Genomic DNA, 7,534 nt, shown 5'->3' with positions numbered 1-7,534 from the left:
CATTGTCCTGCTTGATAGGGTAATGTTACTGGCCCTTGCTTCGGCCATTCATGAGTGGTTTTTTAACCTTTAAACCAAGACGTAGGATGACTTACGATGACGAACGACGACGATGATGATGTACGACGACGACGATGACGTACGACGACATACGACGATGACATATGACGCATGGCATACGATGACGGTACGACTTACGACGACTTAACGTACGACGACTTACGACCTACGACGACGTACGACGACAACGACTTACGATGACAACGTACGACTATGATGACATCGACGTACGACGACTTACGACGAGTCACAAGATGTCATTCCTGGAAAAGAAATGGAGTGTTGGTTTTGGTCAGGTAAGTTTTGATCAGGAGGGCGGAACGACCAGGGGAGTGAGCGCAGATTTAGATAAGAATTTGTGACAAAAAACGACTTTGGAGCTCTGGAACATTCCAATTTCGGCATTCCAGAGATGTCACCAGCAGTGGCAGCATTGCTTGGGGAGAAGTGTGTGTGTGTGCATTCCCAAGAGAAGTACTTTGAAATATGCACAATTCTTTTCGTTATTGACCAAGGTCGGTTACTTTTTAAGTGGACCTCGTATGATGTTTGATATCTTATAAACTTTATATATATATATATATATATATATATGTATATGTTTGTGTGGATAAAAAATTAACACTATCGTGTTTGAATATAATTAGATTTCTATTTCATACTAGCCCCTTCAAATGAAAGGCCAGATCGCTTCTAAACATGCCACCAGAGGCATGGTATATATATATATATATATATATTATCATCATGATATCCTACGCCTATTAACCCAAAGGACCTCGGTTGGAGTTCGCCAGTCGACTCTTTCTTGAGCTTATAAATCAATATTTCTCCATACATTTGTATATATATATATATATATATACATATACACAAACCAAAGGAACAGTACTCTTCGAAATACGAGATCTGCATTTTTATTTTTATAACGATTTTATCATGTTTCCCAACAATATCTTATTCAAAAACTCTATTCCTTTTTCATTAAAGCTTCATTCAAAAATTAAAATTACGAACATTAAAATACAATTTAAAAAAAAAAAAAATAAGGTAGTTTGATCTTCCTTTTCCAAGTGACATCTAGCAACTTTGAACGTTGCCACATCCAGGACCTCAAGCAGGGAAGCAAAGTGCGAGGAAAACCTGACGGTTAAATGGCATTAGGTAATGGCTGGGTTATTATTTTCCCTCCATTGCTAATTTCTTTCCTCTGGATGGCACTTAGGCACTCAGGGCCATTCTTATACTAATTGCACGGCATTTCCCCCCCTTTCCTCGGCTCACCTAATGGAGGAAAAAGATTTACTTCGACGGACTTGAAGTAATTTCTTCATCGGGTTTTGTATTCCTTTGGTATTATACCAGATCTCATCAGTAAGCTTTGCATTTCAACGCTCTCCTGTGATTGGTCCATTTTCGAAATGGTAGTGACGTCACATTTCTAAACCGTTTTCTTAAATGATTATCAATACGAAATTGTCTTCGTCTCTCTCTCTCTCTCTCTCTCTCTCTCTCTCTCTCCCCAAAGCTGTACTTGTCAGGCCCACCTACACTAGGTTGTTTTGCTGTGGGCGATCTGACGAAAATCTCCCACAACCACCAATCAGTTTATGTATTTCCTTGTTTCCTTTCCTCACAGGACCATTTTTCCCAGTTCTAGTTGGAGCCCTTTGGCTTATAGCATCCTACTTTTTCAACTACAGTGTTATAGCCCAACTTGTAATGATAATATATATATATATATATATATATATATTGTATATATATACTATATATACATGTATATATAGGCATATATATACATATATATACTGTATATATATGTATATATACTGTGTTTATATATATATATATATATATATGTATATATGTATATATATACTATATATATATATATATATATATATGACAGTTTTTTTTCTTGTATTCCCCTGCTTATATTTAACAATTTATATGGGCACAGGAATTACAGGAATTAATTCATTTTGCATAGCCCACTGTATGTTTTGAAGTTATCTGTAATGCTTCTTATTCTCAGAATACGTATAATTATAATGTACCTGATTTCTATGCATATCTTGTTTTATTTGATATAATATAACAGAACCACATATACCTGTATAATTCATGAATATCCACTGGCGATATCAGAATTTGCCCAAATACCTTTTTCTTATTGCTTCATAATTCTTCTGAAATTAGCATGTATATGCTCTCTCTCTCTCTCTCTCTCTCTCTCTCTCTCTCTCTCTCTCACTTATATATATATTTAAATATTCTTTCCGGTTATGCTCAGCGATATTTCCAGATGTATAACTACTCGGTGTTTCCCGTCTCTCGGGTAGAGGGGGAAAGAGGGAGTAGTCATACCCTGGTGAGAGGTGGTGCATGTGGGTGCATAGCTATCTAAATATTTAGCCATTATTTCTGACGGATCGTGTACACTAGTAATAACAATAACACTTTAAAAAGCAGGAAGAGGGATGGATAAGAGACTGGGAGAATAAGGAGGAAAGGAAGTGTGGTAGGAGAGAGAGAGAGAGAGAGAGAGAGAGAGAGAGAGAGAGAGTTCACTTCATCACTGATAAATCGGAAAAAGTAAACCGGTGTTCAATAAAGAAACGGAAATTGACACAGCTACCCCTTCCTTGCAAAATAAAGGGGGAGAGAGAGAGAGAGAGAGAGAGAGAGAGAGAGAGAGAGGGGGGGGTTCTTTGGAACGAACAAGAAGGAGTCTCCATGCAAGATACGGAGGTACACCTCCCGGTATCTTATAAGGATATATTTTTACAAAATTAAAGCTGTAATGATCTGATTAAAGGTCATTGACACCGGTATCATTTGTTATGAATAGCGAATGAAAGGAAATTCAATTTTAAACGTTAGTTCCTTTAGTGTCTGCAACCTCACCATCCTTATGAGCTAAGGATGGGGACTTTATGCAAGCCTATAGGTCTACTTGCCTAGTCATCAGCAGCCAGCCATTGCCTGACCCTCTCGGGCTCTCTGGTCCTAGCTTTGGTGGAGAGGTGCCTTGGGCGTTGATCATATATTTGGTCAGTCTCTAGGGCATTTTCCTAATTGCTGACCCTCTCGGGCTCTCTGGTCCTAGCTTTGGTGGAGAGGTGCCTTGGGCGTTGATCATATATTTGGTCAGTCTCTAGGGCATTTTCCTAATTGCTGGTGGGCAATATTTGCTTGGCGCTCCTTGGTCCTAGCTTTGGTGGAGAGGGGCCTTGGGCGCTGATCATATATTTAGTCAGTCTCTAGGGCATTTTCCTGCTTTGCTGTGGGGCAATATGACTGTGCCTTGCCTCTGCTATCCTTTTAAAAAAAGACCTACTTTTGAAATTCTCTCTATGCACATCTTTGCTCACCTTCTCAAACCGAATTTCAAGAACCTGCTGTTGAAATTCTCTCTATACACATCTTTGCTCACCTTAACAAACCGAATTTCAAAAACCTGCTTTTTGAAATTCTCTCTATACACATCTTTGCACACCTTCTCAAACCGAATTTCAAAAACCTGCTCTTTGAAATTCTCTCTATACAAATCTTTGCACACCTTCTCAAACCGAATTTCAAAAACCTGCAGTTGAAATTCTCTCTATACACATCTTTGCACACCTTCTCAAACCGAATTTCAAAAACCTGCTGTTTGAAATTCTCCCTATACACATCTTTGCACACCTTCTCAAACCGAATTTGAAAAACCTGCAGTTGAAATTCTCTCTATACACATCTTTGTACACCTTCTCAAACCGAATTTCAAAAACCTGCTTTTTGAAATTCTCACTATACACATCTTTGCACACCTTCTCAAACCGAATTTGAAAAACCTGCTTTTTGAAATTCTCTCTATACACATCTTTGCACACCTTCTCAAACCGAATTTCAAAAACCTGCTTTTTGAAATTCTCTCTATACAAATCTTTGCACACCTTCTCAAACCGAATTTCAAAAACCTGCTTTTTGAAATTCTCTCTATGCACATCTTAGCACACTTTCTCAAACCGAATTTCAAAAACCTGCTTTTTGAAATTCAATCTATACAATTCTTTGCACACCTTCTCAAACCAAATTTCAAAAACCTGCTTTTTGAAATTCTCTCTATGCACATCTTAGCACATTTTCTCAAACCGAATTTCAAAAACCTGCTTTTTGAAATTCTCTCTATACAAATCTTTGCACACCTTCTCAAACCGAATTTCAAAAACCTGCTTTTTGAAATTCTCTCTATGCACATCTTAGCACACTTTCTCAAACCGAATTTAAAAACCTGCTTTTTGAAATTCTCTCTATGCACATCTTAGCACACTTTCTCAAACCGAATTTCAAAAACCTGCTTTTTGAAATTCTCTCTATACAAATCTTTGCACACCTTCTCAAACCGAATTTCAAAAACCTGCTTTTTGAAATTCTCTCTATGCACATCTTAGCACACTTTCTCAAACCGAATTTCAAAAACCTGCTTTTTGAAATTCTCTCTATGCACATCTTAGCACACTTTCTCAAACCGAATTTCAAAAACCTGCTTTTTGAAATTCTCTCTATACAAATCTTTGCACACCTTCTCAAACCGAATTTCAAAAACCTGCTTTTTGAAATTCTCTGTATACACATCTTTGCACACCTTCTCAAACCAAATTTCAAAAACCTGCTTTTTGAAATTCTCTCTATGCACATCTTAGCACACTTTCTCAAACCGAATTTCAAAAACCTGCTTTTTGAAATTCTCTCTATGCACATCTTAGCACACTTTCTCAAACCGAATTTCAAAAACCTGCTTTTTGAAATTCTCTCTATACAAATCTTTGCACACCTTCTCAAACCGAATTTCAAAAACCTGCTTTTTGAAATTCTCTCTATGCACATCTTTGCACACCTTCTCAAACCGAATTTCAAAAACCTGCTTTTTGAAATTCTCTCTATGCACATCTTAGCACACTTTCTCAAACCGAATTTCAAAAACCTGCTTTTTGAAATTCTCTCTATACACATCTTTGCACACCTTCTCAAACCGAATTTCAAAAACCTGCAGTTGAAATTCTCTCTATGCACATCTTAGCTCACCTTAACAAACCGAATTTCAAAAACCTGCTTTTTGAAATTCTCTCTATACAAATCTTTGCACACCTTCTCAAACCGAATTTGAAAAACCTGCAGTTGAAATTCTCTCTATACAAATCTTTGCACACCTTCTCAAACCGAATTTGAAAAACCTGCAGTTGAAATTCTCTCTATACACATCTTTGCACACCTTCTCAAACCGAATTTCAAAAACCTGCTTTTTGAAATTCTCTCTATGCACATCTTAGCACACTTTCTCAAACCGAATTTCAAAAACCTGCTTTTTGAAATTCTCTCTATACACATCTTTGCACACCTTCTCAAACCGAATTTCAAAAACCTGCAGTTGAAATTCTCTCTATGCACATCTTAGCTCACCTTAACAAACCGAATTTCAAAAACCTGCTTTTTGAAATTCTCTCTATACAAATCTTTGCACACCTTCTCAAACCGAATTTGAAAAACCTGCAGTTGAAATTCTCTCTATACAAATCTTTGCACACCTTCTCAAACCGAATTTGAAAAACCTGCAGTTGAAATTCTCTCTATACACATCTTTGCACACCTTCTCAAACCGAATTTCAAAAACCTGCTTTTTGAAATTCTCTCTATGCACATCTTAGCACACTTTCTCAAACCGAATTTCAAAAAACCTGCTTTTTGAAATTCTCTCTATACACATCTTTGCACACCTTCTCAAACCGAATTTCAAAAACCTGCAGTTGAAATTCTCTCTATGCACATCTTAGCTCACCTTAACAAACCGAATTTCAAAAACCTGCTTTTTGAAATTCTCTCTATACAAATCTTTGCACACCTTCTCAAACCGAATTTGAAAAACCTGCAGTTGAAATTCTCTCTATACAAATCTTTGCACACCTTCTCAAACCGAATTTGAAAAACCTGCAGTTGAAATTCTCTCTATACACATCTTTGCACACCTTCTCAAACCGAATTTCAAAAACCTGCTTTTTGAAATTCTCTCTATGCACATCTTAGCACACTTTCTCAAACCGAATTTCAAAAACCTGCTTTTTGAAATTCTCTCTATACACATCTTTGCACACTTTCTCAAACCGAATTTCAAAAAACCTGCAGTTGAAATTCTCTCTATGCACATCTTAGCTCACCTTAACAAACCGAATTTCAAAAACCTGCTTTTTGAAATTCTCTCTATACAAATCTTTGCACACCTTCTCAAACCGAATTTGAAAAACCTGCAGTTGAAATTCTCTCTATACAAATCTTTGCACACCTTCTCAAACCGAATTTGAAAAACCTGCAGTTGAAATTCTCTCTATACACATCTTTGCACACCTTCTCAAACCGAATTTCAAAAACCTGCTTTTTGAAATTCTCTCTATACACATCTTTTGCACACCTTCTCAAACCGAATTTGAAAAACCTGCAGTTGAAATTCTCTCTCTGCACATCTTAGCTCACCTTAACAAACCGAATTTCAAAAACCTGCTTTTTTAAATTCCCTCTATACACATCTTTGCACACCTTCTCAAACCGAATTTCAAAAACCTGCTTTTTGAAATTCTCTCTATACACATCTTTGCTCACCTTCTCAAACCGAATTTCAAGAACCTGCTTTTTGAAATTTTCTCTATACACATCTTAGAAAACTTTATCAAACCGAATTTTCAAAAGCCGATATTCGTGTTTGTACAAATGGCGAGTCAGTCGATATCCATCAGCTTCTGGTCTAACACATCTTTGCACTCCTTCTCAAACCGAATTTCAAAAACCTGCTTTTTGAAATTTTCTCTATACACAACTTTTGCACACCTTCTCAAACCGAATTTCAAGAACCTGCTTTTTGAAATTCTCTCTATACACATCTTTGCACACCTTCTCAAACCGAATTTTCAAAAGCCGATATTCGTGTTTATACAAATGACGAGTCAGTCGATATCCATCAGCTTCTGGTCTTAACTGGAGAGGACAGGAGGATTGGCTTAATCAAGCACCATTGTTTAATTATGCGCTTGACGGCCAACAATCGATGGACGACAGCGTCTTCGATGGGCTTCGTGGATTCGGAGGTTTATTTGGAATAATTGATAAGATGATAATACTCTGTGTGTTGTTAATGTTATCGTGGTTGTTGTTATTATGAGTAGCAGTATTAATATTGGTGCTGTTAGTAGTAGATGGAGAGGGTGGTATTATTATTGTTATTATTATTATTATTATTATTATTATTATTATTATTATTATTATTATTATTAATGTTGGAGCTGTTAATAGTAGATACAGAAGTGGTATTATTATTATTATTATTATTATTATTATTATTATTATTATTATTATTATGATTAATAATAATAATAATTATTATTATTATATTATTGTTGTTATTATTATTTTTGTTGTTGTTGTTGTAGTAGTAGTAGTA

General features: G+C 36.2%; 1 pseudogene; it reads left to right on the top strand.

Annotated features, from left to right (window-relative positions):
* Nucleotides 1–257: 257 nt before the first annotated feature.
* LOC137628284 (uncharacterized) lies at nt 258–5,003 on the top strand (annotated as a pseudogene).
* Nucleotides 5,004–7,534: the final 2,531 nt, after the last annotated feature.

This window comes from Palaemon carinicauda, chromosome 36 (genome assembly GCF_036898095.1).
Source record: "Palaemon carinicauda isolate YSFRI2023 chromosome 36, ASM3689809v2, whole genome shotgun sequence".
NCBI lineage: Eukaryota > Metazoa > Arthropoda > Malacostraca > Decapoda > Palaemonidae > Palaemon > Palaemon carinicauda.
The sequence above is the reverse complement of the archived record's forward strand: the minus strand, read 5'-3'. Positions and strand labels throughout refer to the sequence as shown.